The sequence below is a fragment of the Trachurus japonicus genome, chromosome 6, assembly GCF_045865225.1.
Source record: "Trachurus japonicus isolate A0001 chromosome 6, Traja_1.0".
Classification (NCBI taxonomy): domain Eukaryota; kingdom Metazoa; phylum Chordata; class Actinopteri; order Carangiformes; family Carangidae; genus Trachurus; species Trachurus japonicus.
The window spans coordinates 4,134,408-4,157,805 of NC_140912.1; the positions used below are offsets into that span (position 1 = coordinate 4,134,408).

Genomic DNA, 23,398 nt, shown 5'->3' on the forward strand with positions numbered 1-23,398 from the left:
ATGACATAGGAACCCTGCTAATAGGCCTATGTATTTGTGTATATTCCAGGCGCGTAGGCAGGAGTGGGCCTGGACGGGCCGCCCACACGAATCACTGGCCCGCCCATCCACGTTTCATAAGAAGAAAAAAATAATTGATTAAATTAAATTAACTGCAGTTAATCGATCGTTTTCAATGGGAGTTGAAATGTAAACAAACAAAGCCGACAGACATGTAGCGGATCTCTGTTTAAAACGTTGGTGCAGCACACTGAGCACACAAGGGAGAGAGGAGGTGAAAAGAGACAATGTTACCTGTTGTATACTGGACTCAGCCATGTAGCACGACGCTAAAACACCGAGACCAGTGAGTAACGAGTCAAGCTGCAGACACTGATAACTGATCACTGCCTGAAGAGTTTGAAAGCAGCCTCTAACTTCATGAACGCAGCTCAAACCAACCCGGTGCTTCAGCAGGGTGACGCGCTGGTTTACAGTATCCTCCCGTATATCAGCCGGTCGCTACCGGAGCTTAATTTTTTTTTTTTTTTTTTTTAAAGCCCTTGTCGTGGTGAAGCTGAGAACAGCGGAGTTTCCTCTACTACAACTGATCAGCTGACATGTGGTCAAGGTAGCTACAGCTACATTTTTATAGGACTTCAACCTCAAGCTGTCTGTCCTCAGACTGTCCTGACCTGTCCCTGAACATCACACAGGGAGTAGGGACAACATGGAGCTGCTTGTGTGATTGAGTTTTATTGTTTACACAGGTACAGTTAAATACAGTTTATCATCTTAGTGGCAGGAAAGATTATTTCATATGTATTAAATATTGTGTTGGTCAAGAACAAGTTACGAAAAAAAAGTTGTGCAATAAAATGGTTAACAGTGATGTGCGCTAGATGAAATGCACTGTCCTTCTGAGAAAAGATGGCCCATCCGATTTTGTACTGGCCCACTCAAAATTAAAATTCTGCCTACGCCACTATGAGAAACAGTGTCTGAGATGCAACGTAATCAATCAATCAATCAATGTCAGAAAAGTGGAATGTCTGAAAAATAGTAAAGTGCCGCTACTCCGACAATGAAAAAAAAAAAGTCGAAATAGTGGGACGCTTGAAAAATAATGTTAATGCCGCTATTCCGACAAGAAGTCAATGTCGAAATAGCGGCATGTCGGAATAGCAGCATGTAATCGGAAATTGGCCGTCTTCTGTTTAACGTGTGAGCTAATAATCAATATCTATCAAACTGGACCACTAACACCCTAAAATAAACTGTTGAAGACCATGATAGTTCCTGCTCATTTACAAGCAGGCAGATCCCCTCGCTATTGGCGTCCTCATATGGACACAATATTTTAATTTTTCTCTTTCATTTCTCGACATGTGAGAAAAACCACAAAGTGCATCACTGTGTGACGATTTTTGTCTCCCTCTCTGACATTTCCAACACAAAATAAAAATGCATGCGAATAAAACGCAACGGACTCAGGGCCGGATTTACTAAAGGTTTGCGTGTATTAAAACGTGTGCAAACGTGATTGCACGCGCAAACACATGTGGAACCTGATCTACTAACCGGACGCACCGAGGATTGCGTCCCTCACACGGGCAGAATAGCACGTGCGATCCATTTAGCGTGTTTGCCTTGATGAATATGTAAATATGGGCGTTTCAGCCAGAACGTGCTAAATACTGGGAGGAGTAGATGCAAATAGATTTATTTAGCGCGTGCAATGTGATTTACCAAACCAGGAAGAGATTGCGGTGGCTGTTTTTGCGTCTTTATTCACCACGTCTGAAAACCATGTACTAACTGATACAACTTTGCCAAAACGTATGCGTTTATTGATTTGATACCTGTCAGAGCCCCGTGATCTTACATCTCTGCATTTCCTCACGTCTGGGTAATTCTGTAACAGTTTTTTCAGCCGTGTTAAAAGTCTTTTATGCGCCGTTACGCACGGGGCACGTCTGTCCTGCAGTGCGCTCCTCTACTCTCCTCTCCTTTCCTCTCCTCTCACCTGGCTGCTCAGCTCCGACTCTCGGTCCCGGTCCCGGACTGAGACACGTCACCACTGCCTTCACCCGTCTTTAATCCCTCTGGTCAGTGGTCAGAGCGTTTAGATCCGTGTGTCCCACCTGAGCTCTCTATTAATCCACTCGATCATGGGCGGCACACACACACACACATATTACAGGTGTGTGATTGTCGCTGCAGCTGCTGCCTGTTCGTCACTATATGACGAGTTGGGCCCTGTAGCGATTTGTGTTTATTTATCTAAACAGAGCGCGAGAGAGATGAACACACATGCTGTCATTGCATCGGATCAAATGTCATTCTGTCCCTTCGTCCGTCCAGCTCTCTGTCCACACTCTCTATGGCGGAAACGATTACACGCGCAAAACCCTCATTTACATATTGCGGTTTGCACGTGTTTTCATTTAGCGGGTTACTCTAAGTAGACCACCTGTTTTGCGTGCACTAACCAAACTCGCAATATTATAGCGGGCGCAAACAATATAGCGTCAGCTATCTGAGATCTTAGTAAATCCGGCCCTCAGTGTGCAAGGAGCCTGTGCGTAACATTTTTTGTCGGATACGAAAAACACATGCGAAAAAAACAGACTCGTGTGCAAAGACCTTAGGTCAATAAAAAAAACTCATTTATACTGAGGTAAAGATTTATATTGCATTTTAAACATTTGATGTGAAGTGACAAGGACCGGGGACAGCTCTCCATTCCGACACACCTTCACTTCGACACCCCGCTGTTCCGAAATACCCCCACTTCGAAACACCGCTGTTCCGACACAGTCCTCCCGCAGCTGTCCAATGTCCAAGGTGCTGAACCGCGTGACGTTGTTTACATTCTGCTTCGTGGCTTGTCTGTGAAACGTGCGCTGCTCAGGGACTGGGCAGATCTGTCCCACTTGCTTTCTCCCCGACTCCGTTGTTGGAGATCTCCCACACAGTAATAGAAATAACCCCCCCCCCCCCGCTCCGCTCGAGCGCGGCTGAACCCGGCTTGAGCTCACAGGGGCGCGAGGCTGCTGCAGCCGCCGCTCGTGCTGACAGCTGACTGAGGGAGATGCTTTGGTTGGGCTTAGGCAATGAAGAAAGGACTTGGTTAAGTTTAGTAAAAAAGACCAGGTAGAGGCTAGACAGGCTAGAAGCATAATGAACATTATGTCATTAATATGAAGTATTTGCTTGTTTTGCAGTTAATTATGCACATGATCCGTTTGACCCCAAAAAGGAAAAAAGGATCAATGCGCACTGCGCACTGCACAGCCTCCGTTTCCTTTCTGATTAGGTCCGTCTGTCCGTTCGGAGTGGGGGGGTTTCCCCCAATAGCCTTTTCGGAATAGCGGGGTCTTTAGAAAAAATAGAAAACCCCGCTATTACGATGAATGGAAGTCTATTGTCGGAAAGGCGGGGCTTCGGAAAGGCGGGGTGTAACCACAAGGACCACAGTAAAAATCTGGCTCCAGTTCACTGCTTCACCATCTGTGACCTAAAATGTTGTGCTGCCTGGGTCAGTTTTCATAGGCTACATATGCACAAATTCCCCCATTGAAGTTTGTTTTTATAGACCCTTGTGTGTTGCAAGTGACATAAGACAACAAGCATCGAGTATTTTTGAAGCGTAGGCTGCAGTTGTGTAGAAGCACAGTTTTTTGTTTGTAATTGAAGTTAACACTATGAATCGTTTGTTTAGAACTTTATTCATATCTTATTTTTGTCTGTATCTCTTGTGTCTCCTTCCTGATGGCGTTTGACATCGTAATTAGACACAGTAGTGTCACATTGTGGTAGATGTGGTTGTCTTTCTGTGTTAAATGATTACTAAATCATTTTTCTGCCTCAGTCTTTGAGCACAAAAAGAATCTGTTGCACATTTGAAGCATTTGGATGTTGATCAGATGCCTGCAAGTATGAAATTGCCACAATTGGGGCAATTTTGTGAAATCAGAGGCTAAAGGACTCTCTGGCTGATTTTTTTTTTTTTTTTTACAGTGGCTTAATATATTTTTCCGGCTGTTAGAATTAACATTGCATTCAACCTGACAGACAGAGATCCAGACATGGATAATTGGGTCTAAGCGGCGACACCCACTCCTATTAAATGTATCTTTAATGACTGATTACATGCCATCGTACTGGTGCCTTTCACACTTAATGGGCAGGGGAGTGATGCTAGCTCAGAGGACTCAGATGGACACATGCAGACAAACTGTATGTGTGTAACACAGATAAAAGGACACAAATGCAGAGTGACAGAGAGAGAAGACAGGGGTTTTGGTTGATGCCTGTATCAGTATCTCACAGCTCCCTTTATAGCCGCAAAAATATGCAATATGCTGCATTATTCTCTGACAGCTCAATTTAATGAACCACAGTGAGGCAGCAACAACGATCACTGAATTATTGAATTTCATAATAACTATCTGCCAAATACACATTGACATTACACATATTATCTTTACGGCAGTTATAATCTGTTGTGTACTCAACAGAGAAAATTAAGCAATCAATCCAAACAGCTATAAGGGACACGTGTAATTTAATGTGTTTATACTGGAGGTTGACACAATGATGGAAACACCAAACTGTACCAATATATGAAGCACTGGAGCTCTGGGACAGAGCAGCACCTGGACTACTTGTACGTCTGTACTTGGTGTTTGCAAATGTATAATGGATGCTTCAGCTTCCCTCACAATGGGATGCAGTTCATTTTAATGACAGATAAAGGAGTTGGATAGTACCTCCAATATTTTTCAGCAGTGTTCTCAATGGGACCGCAGGTTTGTGTTGGGGCATAGACTGGGGACATAATGAAGTACAGCCTCATATGTCATAACTGTCCTTCACACAGACAGAAAAGGTCTCTGCTACACACTTATCTTGATGGAAAACAGCAATATTCATGACTTAAACCAAATATAAAATGATCTTTTCTCTTCAGCCTGTTTCACACAGTAATTATTAATGTAGTTTACATTGGGGATTTAAAACTATTCTGAGATTATTGTTGGAATAAAGTAAAATGTGGGATTTTAGGAAATGTGTCTTAATGCACTAAAGAAGACAGAGGAAAGAGAGTGAAGAAATGGCATCAGATGGTTTGGTCAATCACATATTCTGGGTGGGAAACCAGACTTTGTGGCCTGAACTGTACCTTTCCTCCAATCAGTGTCCTCTTCTTTGTCTCAAGAGACAGGGAGAAGGAACTGATTTTGACATTTACTACTCAGAGACTGCATACATTTTATCTTGCTCTATTCAGAGTGTCTAAACTTAAATCATATATTACAGTAACACTGTATTGCATGACATTAAAACTGTCAGCATGCTGTTTGACGAGCACAACAAGGTATCACTCGGAGTGATATACCGGACAATTAACCAAAAATATTGTTAATTCATGAACAGAGATTAAAACAAAGTAATTCTAGTCAAAAAAAAAAATAAAGTACAGTCCTAATGTCTTTATGTATCTACAGTAAGTTACCATAATTGCAAATATGCTATTATACACTTGTGTCTGTGTTGTTCTGTGTGTGTACTGATCACCTGCAGACTGATTCCTATTAACCCCATGAAGAATAACAACGACCAACAGAATCATTAACAGCCACTGGGAAGGCGGGAGTGAGTGTGTGTGCATGTGTTTCTCTCTGTCCATGAGACATGAGTGCACAGATGACCAGCCATTAAAAGTGGGCTATAAAACAATGTCTGGATGCTTGTTTGTCCAGGCCTTGTTAGGTGAAGACATCATTATTGCTTGCAGGCTTTACCTTGTTTGTAGCTGACACTGGAGCAAGTAAAGAGCAGCTCGATAATGGATAATGGCTGGGCAAACAGTGTTGTCACAGAGGGGAAAGTGGTGTGTTTTAATTAATGGAACATTTCTAATGGCAAAAAAATTCAGAGTTGATGATACAATACAAAAGTAAGTAAAACTTTAGGATTGTACAACTTTTACAACACAGTCATACTACAGTTTCTCTGATGGTGCAGTGTGAGGCAGTTGTGGACACACAGGTGCATAAGGCAGTGGTGGCGATGTTGGCGTGGTGATGGATCCCAGCTTATCCAGGACCAGCCCCCCTGCTACCTCCATCTGCTCTACCTGGGATTAAAGTACTGAGCCCCCCTGTCTTCATAGCAGATGAAACCTTTTCCAGTGAAGGTCAACGTGATGTATATTCAGTTAAGTATGTTTACACCCATAGTATTTTCACACAGATTAAATATGTATGACAGATGAATGAAAAGAGTGGGCAGTGTTATTCTGTGTGCCATATTTGTGTCATGCATGATTACTGCATCACTTTACCTGTACACAGTCATTACTTACTAGTCATTATCTAACAGGGTCTAATCTCACTTCTGAACTGCAGGTGTACAGGTACCTCCACTCCAGAGCACGGCGGGGGATTGAAAATGTCTTTGGCGTCATGTTGAGGGAGTTCCTGAAGAGACATGGTGATGTAATTACCAAAGATGCTGTATATATTCTGACTCTCTGACCCCTGGAGAAGGGCAACGTCATCCATCTCCCAAACTTGCTTCTTACTTGATGTTCTGGATGATGATGATGATGATGATGATGATGATGATGATGATGATGATGAGGGCTCATATGTAGGGATGTATGGGGCTTAGTAAAGGACAGATGATGACTTCTTCATTTGACATCTAAAGCTACAGTGGGGAAGGTCCCATTGATATTTTTTCAGTTATTAATTACTGATCTCTGATCTGATCTGGCTCGTGATACTTCCTAAAGAGCAGTTCTTTTTTTTTTGTTTTATGGTGCAGCACTACAGACAGTCTTTTAGCATTCACACTATTTAAAGCAGAAGTAAGCGATCCGGTGGTTTTGGCTAACTTCTTGTCAGCCGATGGAGTTAGCAGTCCCCGCCCTCGTCATGGATCTATTGGTCCTCGTCCCTACGTCACCACATTCACGCGCATCCCTTGGCTGTACACACAGCCCTTCATATCATGCCGTTCTCTCTCCTCGTTGGATAAAGGTTGTAGGATACTAGGAAAGTTTTCTCCTCGGCTTACAGCAGAGCAGAGTGACTGACAGACCCGTGTTTCAGACCAAACACTCTATATAAGTGATTGCCGTCGGAAGATACAACTATTTAAGACTTATATTAACACAAATATTCCGCTTACTTCTGCTTTAAGTACCGTATTGACCCGAATATAAGACGATATTTTTTCCGTCAAAAAAAGTCTGAAAAAGACGGGTCGTCTTATATTCGGGGTCTAGATATTTATATATGCAAATCAGCGGGTGACATCAAACAACGTCTGTCCAAGCAAGTCAGGGCTTTTCTTCCTCACTCACACACCAGTCACCTGCAGAGATGCAGCTGCATCTGCGCCAAGTGTGTGTGTGTGTGTGTGTTACCCCTTCGCCACACAGCAGAGCGCTGCCACACAGTTACAGCTCAACTCGACTCGGTTTAGGTCATTTTAATCACAGCTGACTCCGGGGGCGGGGTCGTCATATCACAGCGGCTATGGCCGCGTTGTCGCTGAGGACAGGGACACACCGGACGCGGAGGCGCCGAATAGCTGCGAAGCGCCGAGAAGCTGAGCCCGTTTCCTTTCGGGGCTCATGTTAAAAGATTGTGTCGTTCACACCAGACGTCCTGCAGCAATCGTTTCGGTGTCTGGTCTATTTTGTGCGCGAGCTGCGAGTGATTGCGTCAAGCCGGGCAGGTCAAACAAAGAAACACGAGAGAATCCGCTCAACTTTCAAAATCAAAACAATTTTCAAAATAAAACACCGTAATTGATGCGCGTGCCTTTTTGTGTAAACAGAGCGCAAGAGAGATGGACACACACCTACACACATTCAGAGAGATCAGTGGGCGCTACAATCTACCAGAACGTTATTTCACAGATACTGAAAACATGATTTTAAAAAGATTAATTTTTTCTTTGATTTTGTCTGAAAAAGGTATTTTTCCAAAGACAGGTCTTGAAAAAGGGGGGTCGTCTTATATTCAGGGTCGTCTTATATTCGGATCAATACGGTAAACAGAGGTTCTTCTCCAAAAAGCAACAGGAAGAGTCTCTGCAAGAGTTCTCACAAGCTGTGATGCTTCTTGGAGAAAATTGAATGTTTTTACCCCTAAGGCTATGAAGAGAGCTGTTTGTTGAATTTTTCGAAATAGGAATTAAAAAAAAGTCTTGAGGCACTGATTACACTTTTAGATATTAGGGTTGAAGCTGTATGTTTGGAGAGCGAGTGCCACACAATCATAGAAGTAGGAGCTAGCCTGCTCACTCTCTTCAGTGCCTTGCAGTCATCTAGGGAGGTAATGACCTTTAGCACAGCTAGCACAGATGACAGAGTTTAAGCATATGACAGCAGGAACAACTTAACCAGCTAGTGGTTGGTATTACAAGCAGAATCCAGGTCAGTGGCTAATAAGAAATCTAATATCAGTGTCATATGCAGGTATTGTCAGAAACCAGGTCACCATGACAAATAATAGCTAAGTCTCAGAGTGAGTAATGTAGGACCCTGTAGATGACAGCAGTATACTATGAACTATAGGCTACTCTCTCTGTCTCTCTCTGTCCCTCCTTGTGCTCAGCTGTTTCTCATGATGCTGATTCCCATTATGTTTTGTAGGGCCCGACCGATTTATCGGCGAGCCGATTAAATCGGCCGATTATAGACCGTTTGAGAATAATCGGTAATCGGCCAAAACTCGCTGATTGTCGCCGATATTTTCAGAAATAAAATGCAGGGAATAAGACTTGGTTTTACTTTGAAAATGTTCCCCCATTTGAAAAGATCCCCAACATTAGGTTATTTATCCTGTAGAGGGCGCATCCAACTGCATCCACTAACCACCTCACAGCACACAGCAGAGTGACTGATCTGCAGCAGGACACGCTCCGCCATAGCCTTGTCACTCACACACATCACACAGCTTATTAACAACTTGATTAACTGTTAACTGTCTTAAAACCAGTGTTGCTGCTGGCTTTCTTTTAACTTTTTTTTTTTTTACACCGCGGTCGGCTTGTGAATTAATTAATTAATGCTTGTGACTCCGGCCGTGTTGGGTCCGAGATTCAACAAGCCGGTCGGGTTTCACCGTTATTACCGGCAGTAGCTACGCCCAGGCGCGCAGGAAGACGTTTTCGCCAGGGGGTGCGGGTGCGGCGGCGGTGCGGTGTTACAGTGCGGTGGCGGGGGGGGGGGGGGGGTACAGAATCCCCCCCCCCCGCCACCGCACCGTAACACCGCACCTGACAACGTCTCCTCCCAGACAGTAGGCTGCCGTTCTCAAACAGACTCTCGTCTTTAGTGGACCGATTCTGGCTCAAAATACCCGACCAGGTCCGACCAGTGTTGAAGCCTAGACCCTGGACCCCATGCGGTCGGACTGACGAGCATTTGTTTTTTATTAATTCTGCGCCGGACCACGGCAAAAAAAAGAAAAAAAGAAAAGAAAAAAGAAGCCCGTAGTTGTGTTCAGACGTGACAGGTGGGGCACGACAAGCTGGTGATCAGCTGTGGTCACTGAATTGTTAGACTACATTCACTACAGTAGCAGGTCATTTCAATTTGCGCATCTGTGTTTTTCCCTTTTTATTTTTATTTTTTTAACATATGCGCATCGAGAGTGAGTGAGTGAGTGAGCAAGCGCCAGAGAAACACCAGATGATTTCCAACCTGCGAAAACTGAAATGAGACGGTTAAAGAGAGGAAAAACACAGAATATAGGCTTATATGTCCAAGAGACTTTGTCCCGTCGTTAAGACGTGAGGGAGGGAGGAAACTGTCTGTCACTGCAGCTGCACATCTGTCAGCAGCTGCTCCAAACACACGTTACAAACTTTATTTTGAAGGGACAGATTAGATGTTGATTTTGTTAACAGTGACTTTGTTGCACCCAAACATATCGGGTGCTGTCTTAAACGGTACAATCGACCTCCTCCCTCCCCACCAGCCCCCCTCAAGAGACCCCTCTCGCCCCCCTCCCCACGGTGCAGCTTGAAAACTCCTCTTTCTCCAAAGGGGGAGATGACAGAGAGAGTCTGAGAATCTGTAGCCTAATCAAAGCTATATTGTTGCGAGTTGGCTCCGGCAGAAGCTCCGCGCCGTGCACACTGCTTCGGCTGCCTATAGTTTATCAACGTTTTTTCATCATTCTTCATTAGGATAATGTTAAGTTAATTTTGTGGTGGGGACACAATTGTTAATAAAAAGTGGTTCATCTCAAGTATGGCTTACTACAATGTTGTGGAACAGAAACAGCAACCACAAATCTTTATAATCTATCATTTTATTGTCATCGCAATTTTTCAACTTTCGCCACCAGGGGGTGCTGCAGCCCCTGCCGCACCCCCACTTCCGGCGCCCCTGGCTACGCCCGTTTATCAATAAACACAGTGGATGAGGAGGGTGAGTGACTGAGCTCAGGCTGTGTGGGGGGCGGGGGGGCGGCGGCAGTGCGGGTCTCTGACTGCAGCGGGACAATCATGTCTCTGCTCCGTGACACACTGAGCGCTGTGGGACCGGGGCTCGCGGCAGCACCCGCTAACAGCGATGATACGTGCTTCCACTTCGAGTTCAACAAACCAGAAACGTCTGGAACAACACTGGAAAAAGTCGCTTTTCAAAAAAAAAAAAAAAAAGAGAGCAAGAGAGAGAGAGACCGCCGTGCCGTGTAAAAACAACAACAACAACAAAAAAGTGTCACGTGTCATGACTTCCTGTATCTGGCCCTTCAAAATAAAAGCCCTATAGCCTTTCACAGTTCAGTCATTGATTTTGACTTAATTTTGACAAGACAGTACTCCAAATGTTGTTGTTTTTCCTGCAACCAATTGACCAATGAAAATTTGGCAGCCCTAATTTATATAGTATATAATATATGTAGATATATTACTTAAATTAATAAAATTGTAAAACTTTATTAAAAAAAATTATAATCGGCCGATTAATCGGTTATCGGATTTTTTTCCCCCTAATAATCGGCATCGGCATCGGCCCCAAAAAATCCATATCGGTCGGGCCCTAATGTTTTGTAGTGTATTATCCACCTGAGCTTTTTTGCTTTAATATCTTGAATTATCTTATGTTCTTCATGGTGTTTTCTAGCCTAAAAGTTAAGGGATATGTCAGAGGTCAGTCACCCTTTGGATAGGAACTTCATTTGTGATAAGTAACAGTTTATAGTTAAATGGAATAAATATAAATCCATTCAGATGTTACAAGAGAAAGGGCACACACATACATTTACAGCATATGTTTAGATTAGGTGTCTAGTAGTAGTGTGGAATGTACCCTGAGAAATGTGTTCCTTGTCATCTACCCATCTCCGTGGGTTACAGTTTTTGGGGATAATTGACACTGTATCTACTGTATGTTTAAGTTAGCTTGGTCAAGAGGTTAAATGTCAGAAGGTATAGGTTAGATTCTGTTTTTAGATCCTGTCTTTGTCTGACCATCTTGGACAGACATATCCTTATATTGGAAAAAGGTGGAGTTTTAGAAAATGTATAAAGACTTTGGGGTTTAGGCCAAGAGAGAGAGATCTCATATTGGCACCAGAGATGCTCCACGATTTGGCATTTTTGACACTGTTCTTTTTCTTGTAATAAACTCATTTTTGAATGCAAGAAAAGACGTGTCGGTGGTGATCCCTTCTTTTCATCAACACATCAATATACCACAGTTTTTCTGCATTTGTATGTGTCATCTCGGTGTGACCTCCTGCCCCCTCCTCATGCAATGCACACTTCACAACCTGCTTAAGGTTCAGCTCACAGTTTTTCACCAGTTCATTCTGCCTCTTAAAATTGTATTACCTTTCACTGTGAAACTCAGATTGCTACCTGTCTTTGTGGTCGTTTTTAAATCCTGCTATTTTTCTGCTTGAGATTCATGCTCCTGTCGTTCTGCCCCCGGCCACACTCTGTCTCGCCTTGCCAGTTTAGATTTTGTTTGCCCGCTCAGCTCCCGCTCAGCTCTGTGGATGTGTGAGGCCATCTCTGCCATTATTCTGCTGGACTTTCTACATGCTCTCAGCATAGAAACTAGCACTCAATCCACACCATACAATAAAAAATGCAAGAGACCTGTTTTGTTTTTTCCCCACCACTTAAAACAAACAAACTGTTGGCTCCCCTTGCATGTGGAATCAACATCAGGAACTGTTCATACCATTGCACCAGTGGTGGCATCTTGCCTCAGATCAGCCCCACTTGCCAACACCAACAGGACCCTTCACCCTCTTGAGAAGAACAAGTGTTTTGGTTATGGATCAAAGTCGTGACCAGAACATATTCCTGTCTGGCTGGCATGTTAGTTGTTATTTTAGCTAGTCCCCATCCCCAACTAGTCCCGGATTAGTAACTATAGTGTATCTGATCCAACATAAATCACATGAGGAAGTGAAGATTGTTTGTTCTGCTCTACTGTATGTTGTGACTCTCGCACTACACAATATTTCGAGGTGCATGGTCAGAAAATCAACCCCATAAAAAGAGACTGCAGCCTACATTATGCTTGCTTTAACACTTTCATTTCAGTTTATACTTTCAGTGTTGTTTGATGCTCTTGTTTAATTAAATACAACTACTAACTTATTGAGAGTTTGTTTTTGTTTTTTTGGGGGATAATTCATGGTTAATTCAAAAGACAAAGACAAGTTAAATAAAACACTGAGGTATTTAATGATTTGTCTTCACATACAATTGCTACTAACATAAGGTTGAATGATGATATTATCAGACCTTGTGGCTGCTGTTTAATCACATCAAGTCACAAAACATATTTCCACAGTGAATTCAGTTCTGGGCCAGTACGATGTGATAATTACATTACTTTTTTATTCCATTATCTCATAATTGCAATTATCATCACAACAAAGACATTGAGTTACACTGGGAGTATACTGTTACAAGAGAAGATGTGGTCCGTATTCCTCTGGGGTAATAAACTGCTTCACTTGCACACACACAACAGACGATTCATTCACATAAACAGATGGAAGTTGTCCTTTGAAACTTCACCTCATTGTTTTATTATTTCCCTTGAATGTTTTCCCTGTTCTCGAGCAGAACGACAAACAGTGTAGAAGACTTGTGCTCAGTGTATTTATATTAACCTCTGGGGGACAGAACATACATGCCTCAACCTTATATACAGTATATTGTGTGAGGCATGCAGCGTGGGCGTCAGTGGGTTTGACATTTGAAAGCCTTAGTGAGCTACTGCTGGTTTGGCCGTAGTGACACTGATTAACACATCCCTCTGTCTCTGTGGGGGGTGAAAACACCAGGGAGCAGCAACATTGCTGATTATACATAATGTTGGCGAAGGAGACAGAGAGGGAGAATAGAGTGGATAATATAATAATAATAATATATAAAAAACCCATTGGCACACAATTCTCAATTCTCAATTCTCTTTTGTGATTTTGGTGTTTCCAGTATTTTCAGTAGTACAGTGTCAGCTGTATACTGTTAATTCACTGTTTTAATGTCAAAACTGCTTACCTAAGCATATCTCCAGTGCAGTAATGTTCTCACTGTAAAAACAGATGGCCTCAATGAGAATGGCTCCACTGGCACCTTTGAATCCCTTTTCTCTAATATCTACAGAAGGCCAAATGAACTCATTTTCTCTAATGTTTTAATGCCTTACTTTATACGTATGTGTGAGAGATCTTTCTAACTTGCTCATGATCAGCAAATACATTCATCTGCTGCTCTAATTAAAGGCCATATAATAATAATATTAATTAATATTAATATAAATATATTAATATTATATTAATACCCAAGAATAATGTTAGGTCTCAGTCAAGCTTTGTTTGCCATTTAGTACATAGTAGTAAGGAGTACTTTGTCCTTCTGCTAATGCTTGGCAAAAGCCACAAGACCTAATCGAGATTTTTTTTTTTTCCTGTTACCAAGTGGTCAGTTTGTCATTTTAATGCTTACATAAGATACACTTTCACACATTCCTGCTCTCACCACACCATTAACGGTAGGCCTACTGTTAAATAAAATTTGCTCGGTAAGTAAAGTCCTGTGGAGGATTAAAAGGACAATACAATCTGTAACTTTCAATGGCTAAACTTCTCTACCTTGGTGCATCGATTAAGAATATACTGTCACAGCATTTTCAGGACCATGACTGCAGTCTGACAGTGTTTATGAATTTCATCTCACTGCAAGCAGGAAACATTCTAGTGTTCTAGACTCTCACATTATTATCTCCAGCTGCCTGGGCATTTGGCTTACAACATGGGTCTCTAACTCCAGCTGCATATTTGTGACAGGCTAATAATGTGCAGTCATGCCTTTAACATCTGTGAAGCATATCAAAAATATAATTACTGCTATTCTTAGCTCACTTAGAGATAATGAAAAGGACAGGCTTACAGCATGTCCATGATTCTCAAATGAGTCTGATGTCAAGATGTTTTCTCAGCTGCTGACACTAGACTATAAAAAGTTTGAAGATTGTATCCTTACATACTGAGTAGTTGAAAACATGCTAATTTTAGTAACATTTAGATCCATGCCATCCATCTTAGCATGATCTCAAATGTAAACACATTATTATGATGGGTCTGTCAACCCCATATACAACGTTAGCAACTGTATAGCTATACACTAAACATAGTATCATCCCTATAGCTCCGTCCCGTCTCCATGATCACACACTAAGATGGACATTGTGACAGACTTGGTGATTATAGTGATGACCAAAAAAAAAAAAACTGATGCAACTTAGCAACATGAGACATCGAAGATGACACAATGGATCCTGACAAACGGCAGCCTGCCATCCTTAACAACTTATTACAACAATGAGAGGCAGAGTGCACCTATATGACACACCTATATGTCACTCTGAAGGTTGTAACCACTGTGTACCTTACTCAGCTGTAACTGACTGCACAGTCAAATCTTTGATCCGTATCCGTATTGTTGTATTAATGATGGCATGTGTGCATGCCACTAAGCAGAACAGGTGAATGAACACAGCGTGTGTGTGTGTGTGTGTGTTTTGAAGTATTTAATCTATTTAAATCATTCTTGCAATGTTTCTTTGTAAATCCATCACAAAGAAAGAAACTGTGGAAGCATGGTTTGCTGCCTTTTCATTTTTACAAGTTAATGAGTAGAAACAAATTTATTCACTGGTAGGCAGGTGGAATGTTGATATTTTCAATCAATCAATCAATCAATCAATCAATCAATCAATCAATCAATCAATCAATCAATCAATCAATCAATCAATCAATCAATCAATCAATCAATCAGTGTTAACAGCAACTTTCATCATTCAATTTGTTTTCATCAGCTCTCTGCTACACATGTGGTGAGTAAAAATGAGTTTAACCTCACAGACCTGAGGGTGGTTTGTTTATCCTCTATAACAGTACACTACACTTGATACAACAAATGATTGTTGTGCAGAATACACATTTTCCTTCCAATAGCCACATGAAGGTTGTACCGAGTCAATATTGTGTATTCTGACCCACACTGTAAGCCAGACTCAACGCTAAGTGTAAAGCATCAAAGCAGATCATCCATCCTCTGAGGACTCAGTCCACCACAGTGGTTTTGGGATTCAGTGCATTTCTCCTGATGCACCGGCTTATTGCAGGCTTATTGCAGAACAATTTGGGTTGGCTACCCTAAGAATGGTGCGGGAACATGAAAGGTTGGCTCGGAAAATTGCAGATTACAGGAACCACCTACGGTTCAGTCTGAGATGCAGACAACAAAGGCTTACACCAACTAGCCTACGCTTGAATTCCACTATGAGAGGGCATAGAGTGGAGAAAATCATGGAAAAGGCTCAAAACCAACTCCTTAACGAACGAATAAGACAGGTCAATTTTCACTATCGAGGGGCTAAAAGTGAAAACTGACCACTCACTGCTTAAACTGAAAAAACATCTACCTAGCTCCATCATGGAGAAAGTTGTGGATTTCACCCAAAAGGCACAACTATCACAACATAACAAAAGCAAAGAGAGACAAACCAAGAAATTCCGCAATTTACAATCTCGACGTGTTGACAATAACACAGAAATACTCACATGGGGGCAAAAAACTGACCATTCAGCCCAGAAAGAAACACAAAATAGATGGGTTAAGAATTTGTCTGACAGAGAACTCACCCAACCTGAGACAGAGGTCCTAGCCAAAGGCTTGAATTTTGCCATGACACCGAAAGAGCTACCTATAGTGGATTTGATTACAGCTACAGAATCTGCTATAAGGAAAAACAACTTAACCGGAACTGAGGCAGATCAGCTAAGGTTAAAAGTGTCAGCGGCGGTGGCCGAGGCTAAGGTCCCCCCCTCTAACCTCACTTTTGAGGAGAGGAAAGCAGTGACGGCTCTGAGCAAAGACCAAAACATTACAATCCTCCCAGCAGACAAGGGTAGATGCACAGTTGTGCTCAATACAACTGACTACCAGGCTAAGATATCTACACTACTCAGCGATTCTAACACTTATGAAACTCTGAAACGAGACCCGACCAGTGGCTATAAAAAGAAGGTGATAGAATGTCTACAACAACTACAAAAAGAAGGGGTCATTGACAAAACACAATACTACCGGCTTTACCCCCAGGACTCAACCCCATGCCTATATGGACTCCCCAAAATCCATAAAGAAGGGTCCCCGCTCAGGCCCATTGTCAGCAGCATAAACTCGGTCACTTACAACATAGCCAAACACATTGCTAATATCTTGGCTCCTTTGGTGGGAAACACCCCACACCACATCCAAAACTCTATAGACTTTGTGGATAAAGTCCGGGACATAAAAATGGAACCAGATGACACTATGGTATCCTATGATGTGACTTCTCTTTTTACCTGTATCCCAACTATGGAGGCTTCGGCCACAGTAAGAGAACGACTCACACAAGACAACTCCCTGCAAAACCGAACAAAACTCAAACCCGAACATATTTGCCAGCTTCTGGATTTGTGCCTGAACACCACATACTTCCAGTTCAACGGCAAATTTTACAGGCAAAAACACGGCTGTGCCATGGGTTCACCAGTATCCCCTATTGTGGCAAACCTGTACATGGAGGAGGTAGAGAAAAAGGCTCTAAACTCCTTTGAAAGAACAACACCGAGCCACTGGTTCAGGTATGTGGACGACACATGGGTTAAAATCAAAACCAAAGAGGTGCAAGCTTTTACCGAACACATTAACTCAGTGGACAAAAACATCAAGTTCACCAGAGAGGATGTCAAGGACAATAGTCTGCCTTTCTTAGATTGTGACGTCCATATGAAAGAGGACAGGAGCCTCCACATTGGGGTATACAGAAAACCCACACATACAGACCAATATCTACTTTTCGACTCTCACCACCCTCTGGAACATAAGCTTGGGGTTATCAGAACTTTACAACACAGAGCTGATAACGTGCCCACCAGCTCACAGGCCCAAGGGGCAGAACACAAGCACCTGAGAGGCGCCCTCACAACTTGTGGTTACCCTAGCTGGACCTTTGTGAAAACTGCAGCTGCTTCCAGAAAGAAAACCAGCAAAGTGGTTGAGAAAGAAAGACAAAACAAGAGAAACAACATAGTCATTCCATATGTGTCTGGAGTATCAGAAAAACTCAGGAGGATCTTTAACAAACACCGTATCCCTGTGTATTTCAAACCCAGCAACACACTCAGACAGAGACTGGTACATCCCAAGGACAGAACACCACACACCCACAAAAGCAATCTGGTGTATGCAGTCCAATGCAACGAGGAATGCAAAGACCTCTACATTGGAGAAACAAAACAACCACTGCATAAACGCATGGCCCAACACAGGAGAGCAAACTCCTCAGGACTGGACTCTGCTGTCCATTTACATCTCAAGGAGAAAGCCCACTCCTTTGAGGACAGCAATGTCCAAATCCTAGACAGAGAGGACAGATGGTTTGAAAGAGGAGTCAAAGAAGCTATTTTTGTAAAAGTAGAGAAACCATCCCTCAATAGGGGAGGTGGCCTGAGACACCACCTATCTCCAATTTACAATGCTGCCCTTTCATCCCTTCCCAGGAGATTCAACAATCTAGCCTCAAAGAACAACCACTGTTCACAAGTGGCAAGTGGCTCCAACGACTGTCGTTATAACACAATAGGGCACTAACGAAGTCGAAACCAACCTTCCATCAAAGGCAGTCATTTAAACGACTGTCGTTGGCACTTGGAGCACAAATGGGAACCAGTGACATCATCACCCTTGTGAACGCCCACACAAGAGGTTAAATAGTGAGTCTCCACACCAGATAGTTGGACCAGTCCCAGCCTGGTCAGATGCGTACATGAACTGATGAAGCCTCTTGGATGAGAGGTGAAACGTCTTCCTAGACAAATAACTAAGTCCAGTTGCTTTCGATTTAACCTCCTTTGAAATACTATGACCTGGGCAAATGAGAATATGCACCGGCTTATTTCTCCTGAACCTCCTCTAACCTGCAGCTGTCTCCATGAAGATGAGCAACCAAAATCATCTGACTGACAGATTTGAACTCAGTTTAGTTTGAGGATGAGTAATGCTGATGAGGAGTCTGTGTTAGTCAGTCAGAGTGGGTGGCAGTGACTAACTGACAGGATGTGTAGGTGTTGGTAAGCAGTTGTCAGGACCATTTGATTGACTCAGGTTCCGTCTGGTTTACAGCTGGTGTCTGACGAAATACTGAAAGAACATGTACGTACCAAAATGAGATGGATCAAAAGGGAATTTCATGTTCTGTTTAGTATGAAGATAGAGATATTACAAAGGGTGGGGAATATTAGTGTGAAACGAGTTTAGGATGTATTCTGTGTTTTTTTGTTTTTTTTTAATCTACAAATGCGTGTCTGTAATGTTGAGAAAAGGCAGCAGGGACCAAAGTATTCACTGAGAGTAGAAAAGGATATTGATGAAATGCCAGCACGCCCCCCCCCCCACATAATCTCTTTAAATATTTTCTCATCGCATGGGAGACATTCGCTTTTGTTCATGCTTTGTTCACCTGCTGCATGATAGACGTCGACATCCATTTGTTTAGTTTGGCATGTAAAAAGCACTCTCTTCACAGAGAGAGCGAAAGAGTGAGGGAGTCTTGTAGGAAGAAAAATGAACCCACTGTAAAGGACAAGTCAAAGCCAACCTTCATAGTGAACATGAAAAGCCTTCACCAAAACTGACTGGGAACAAAACATCAAAGTGTCAGTGTTTTTTTTTCTTCTGCAGTGAAGTCACTGTGGGCAATTAGTCTTTAGTTCTTCACCACTTTAAGTATAAAGTCAGAGCTTACAAATGTTATTAGCAACACTTTTGGTTAAATGTGCTTCTCTGTATCTTTGATCAAAACTCAGTACTGCTCCAGTCTGAAGACTAAATTCAGGCTGTGTGAGTTACCATTAGTGATGAAGCATCTCACACACCTGTAAGTGTAGCGGTTTTGGTACTCATCCTTGCGTTGTGTAGTTTTAACATACGAGTCAGACCTTCACCGTTGGCAACCTCGCCGTTTATTGTGCACACATGGACTGACCAGGGAAATAGCATAGTCAGACTGCGGCCACCCCCGGGGTGCACGACCCTTATCTACAGGGGTGATGCATTGTAATTACCATAGGAAAAACTGGTTTTTGTGTTGTGTGGTGAGTTTTTATGGCAAGTGGAATCAAATTATCTTTTAACTCCGTTACATTCCCCCCTACTGATCTCCACTTGCCCATATAACCAAACCAAAAGAAAAAAAAATGTGAGACTGGACCGCACATTACCAAGAGTACAAACATACCAGGTACAAATAACATCATATCAAGAGGAGGTTTATTTGTTTATTTGTTTATTTTAATTGGATCCCCATTAGCAGCTGCTAATAATAATATTGATTGAAACCCGATGTGGCCCGACACATGGGTGCTGAAGCCTGGACCCGACAAGCCGCCCGACTCACTAGGATTGGTTGAGTGTGGTATTATTAAAGAGTATGGTAAGCTTTGTTGGAATTGGGGCTGACTGATTTGGGAATCACTGCAGAAGACAACTTTAGAAATATTTTATGCTATTGAGAAGTGTAAAATGATTTCCTGGTTCATAATGAATTGATGGGACCACTGACCAACACAGTTCGGGTAACTAATAGAAAAGGACATCAGCAAAGTTTGTTTCTCACCACAAACCTTGATCTTTTTGACCTTTGAGATGACTTCTGTGTGGCCTACTTGTAATTTTACTGTCCTAAACTGAACTCAGTATGAGCAGAGCTTTCATTTGAGCCTAATATTGAGGCTCTATGACGATTTTGAAAAATGGCCATTTAAAGGGCCAAAAATTGGCATCCATCTTGAATTTGAAAGTCAAAAATAGGTCAAATCAATAAATCTACATCATTTATGTACTTCTTGACCCAAATAGTCATAGAAACCATGTATTATGTAGCACTGTGGGCCAAACCATTGAAAAGATCATTTCCAGCTTGGCGGACGGTAGCCATTTTGGATTTAGGGCTCTCAAAAAATTTCCCCCCTTTTTTGGGCGGGGCACCCTAGCTAAATTTTCTATTTAACCTTCATAGATAACAAATCCAGTGAGAAACGAACCTTCGCTCTCCACAGTCACGGAACTTCTGTAAATGACCCAACTACTCTGTCCGACTCATTTTCCATTATTATTTCACTCTCCCTGGTGCTACGAGCATCTTGCACTTTAAGTATCCTAAATGGGAAAAACAGCACTTTACTCTAGAAAACTAGCACTTTAACTAACCAGCACTTTAACTTATCAGCACTTTAACTAATGCTAATTTCCATGCACTTTATCGGCCCCAGTGGTGTTCTCCTACTTTTAGAATGAGGAGATGTATGTGTTTTGAGGAGATGTATGTGTTTTCAATGTAGTCCCCCGGTTGCCCAAGGGGTAACAGGTGTGGGCTTCTGTGTTTATCTGTGCCTTTTTATGTCTTGGGCCTTTCTGTATTGCACTATGTTGTGTATTCTTTGGCATCTGTATTTTATTGTGTTTTGTATTGTGAGTGTCAGGACTACAGATGGAAATTAGCCCGAGGTCTAAATCTGGTACAACCATCTTTTCATTGTTTTTTTTTTCAATTGACTAATGGTAATGTACACTATCCTGTTTCAATAAACTAAACTAAACATATAAGGCCATAACAAGAAATAATACTAGCGGCCAGCAACAACTTTCTGGTGCATGTTCTGAATAAGTCTGATGACTGGCCTAACAACTCTTCCATATCTTGTTCGCATTCTCTGCAAACTATCACAGGAATGGTTTTGTCCTGCCTCTGATGCAGTAACAGACCTAGCATCCGGAGGCAGCAAGTCAACTGAGAGAGAGACAGAAGGTTGAGAGTCAGGTAAGTCAACAGAACAGTCAGCATTAACAGCAGAACCACAAGGGTCAGACTGGTTCAGTTTGTCAGAAATGCTCTCGTCTGAACTGTCAAGCCTATTCTCATTGCAACTGTCAGGGTCAACTTGATCAGGTGCGTCAAATCCGGTCTGGTCATGTTCATCCACATCAGCCATAGAGGTCGACTGATCTCCGGTGGAGGCTGGGAGCTGAGAGATCCAATAGACAGTCCTGTCCTCAGGTCCACATCCAGGAAGAACAGTCGAACCATCATGTTCAACACCCACTACAGACTCATCCTCAGCCTCATCAGTCAGGTCACTGACAAAGGAGCCACCATCTTCCGTGTGGCGGGATCAGGAGGGTTAATAATAATAATAAAGTGTAGATAATAATTTAGGTGGTTACTTTAAAGATTGAATGATAATTTAATCAATCACTCAATCAATCACTATCAGAAACATGTACTAAAGATTAACAGTTGCCACAACGCCACCCCAGGAATTTCACCTGGAGAGTAAAGTTACGTTAGGTTAAAGCGCACAGGTTCATTTTACCAATGAAGGCTTGAGACTGGATCCAGCGTACAAAATCAATAGTTTATTTTAATAATAATTTTCTGTAACAAATTCATAAAACTCACATGTACACACATGCACACACACACACACACGTCTCACAAATGGACAATGTAAATATTGTGACACAGGTACTCTTAAATAATTCCACCCCAAAGAAAACGATTAACTAATTTGGTTTGAAATAAGGATTAAATCAATTTAAGCATAACTTGGCAAAACCATGCAAAACAAGAAAACGTTCAAGCAAAATAATCAAACAATTAGAAATATAATAATCAAGCACAAGCAAACATGCAAGCAAATTCAAACTCAGGTTAACATGCAAAGTAACCCAAAATTAAGCAAACTTAATCAAACTCAAGCAACATGCAAAATAACCCCAAAAATATCAAACAAAATAGTCAAATCCAAATAAACATGCAAAGCAAAGCCAAGCGAAGCCAAGCAAAGCCAAGCAAGCAAATGAATGAAAGAAAAACAAAAATCAAACGAAAGAAATTACCCCTTTAAAAAGTCAGTCCATACATTACTTTAAGATGTGGTGAAATGCGCAGGAGGGACGCAGGGTTGACGCCGTGAAACCCCAGCGGCGCACAAACAGTAAAACAGCTGAAGCAAAACAGCAGCCAGCCAACAGCAACGTGAGAGGGGAGAGTATTGGTGCGGACAGAGACGACCATGCACCTTTCAATCCTGTCATAAACAAAATCACGTTAGGATCTAAACAATGACCATGTTGATAGCTCTAACAGCGTCACCTCTACGTACCATCAGGTGTTGAATGAGCATCACAAAGGCGAGGGAGAGGAGCTCTCGGCGCACAGCGGCACGATTACTAGCGTGGCCAAACAGCTGATTGTTACCACAGCTGATCACCCCCTTCTCCGGCGCAGCGCATGGGGGCCGTTCACGGAGGGACACTCTTAATAACTCCCAACTCACTCCAACCAGGGAGAGAAAAGACCCAGGCACAGAACTGTATGAGGGATAAAAGCCAATTTTAGGAAAAATTCAAGAGAAATGCCGACGAGCCGCGCAGCGACTGCAACATACCCGAGCGGAGCGACTCAGCTGCGAGGCAATCAGGTGAGGCGGCCAGGTGTGCAGGAAAGGCGGGGCACCCAGCGGCTTCCAAGCAAGAGGGATCTCGGCGCACAACCACCCACTTTTAAAGACAGCGCCCCCAGCATAAGTCAGCTGGGGCATCAATTAAGGCAGAGCATGGCCCAAATCTCATACTGCCACATTCGGATCAGCAGGAACAGGTAAAAAGTTTACAGGCATGATGAGGTTCCTGTGGACCACTTTCTCCTGGTTTGTCGCACAGTTCCTGAGTCTGAAGGTGTGAGTGTTATTCTGTTTCTCCACAACAGTGTACAGATGACTCTCCCAGCGATCAGCCAGCT

The 23,398-nt window shown here is 42.6% G+C and overlaps 1 long non-coding RNA gene across 1 annotated transcript; it reads right to left on the bottom strand.

The window, feature by feature from the left end:
* Positions 1-21,989: 21,989 nt before the first annotated feature.
* Positions 21,990-23,132, bottom strand: LOC146985400 (uncharacterized). Its single transcript, XR_015036061.1, has 2 exons — positions 23,046-23,132; positions 21,990-22,968 (listed from the first exon to the last, which is right to left on the bottom strand). It is a non-coding gene; the product is annotated as an uncharacterized LOC146985400 (long non-coding RNA).
* Positions 23,133-23,398: the final 266 nt, after the last annotated feature.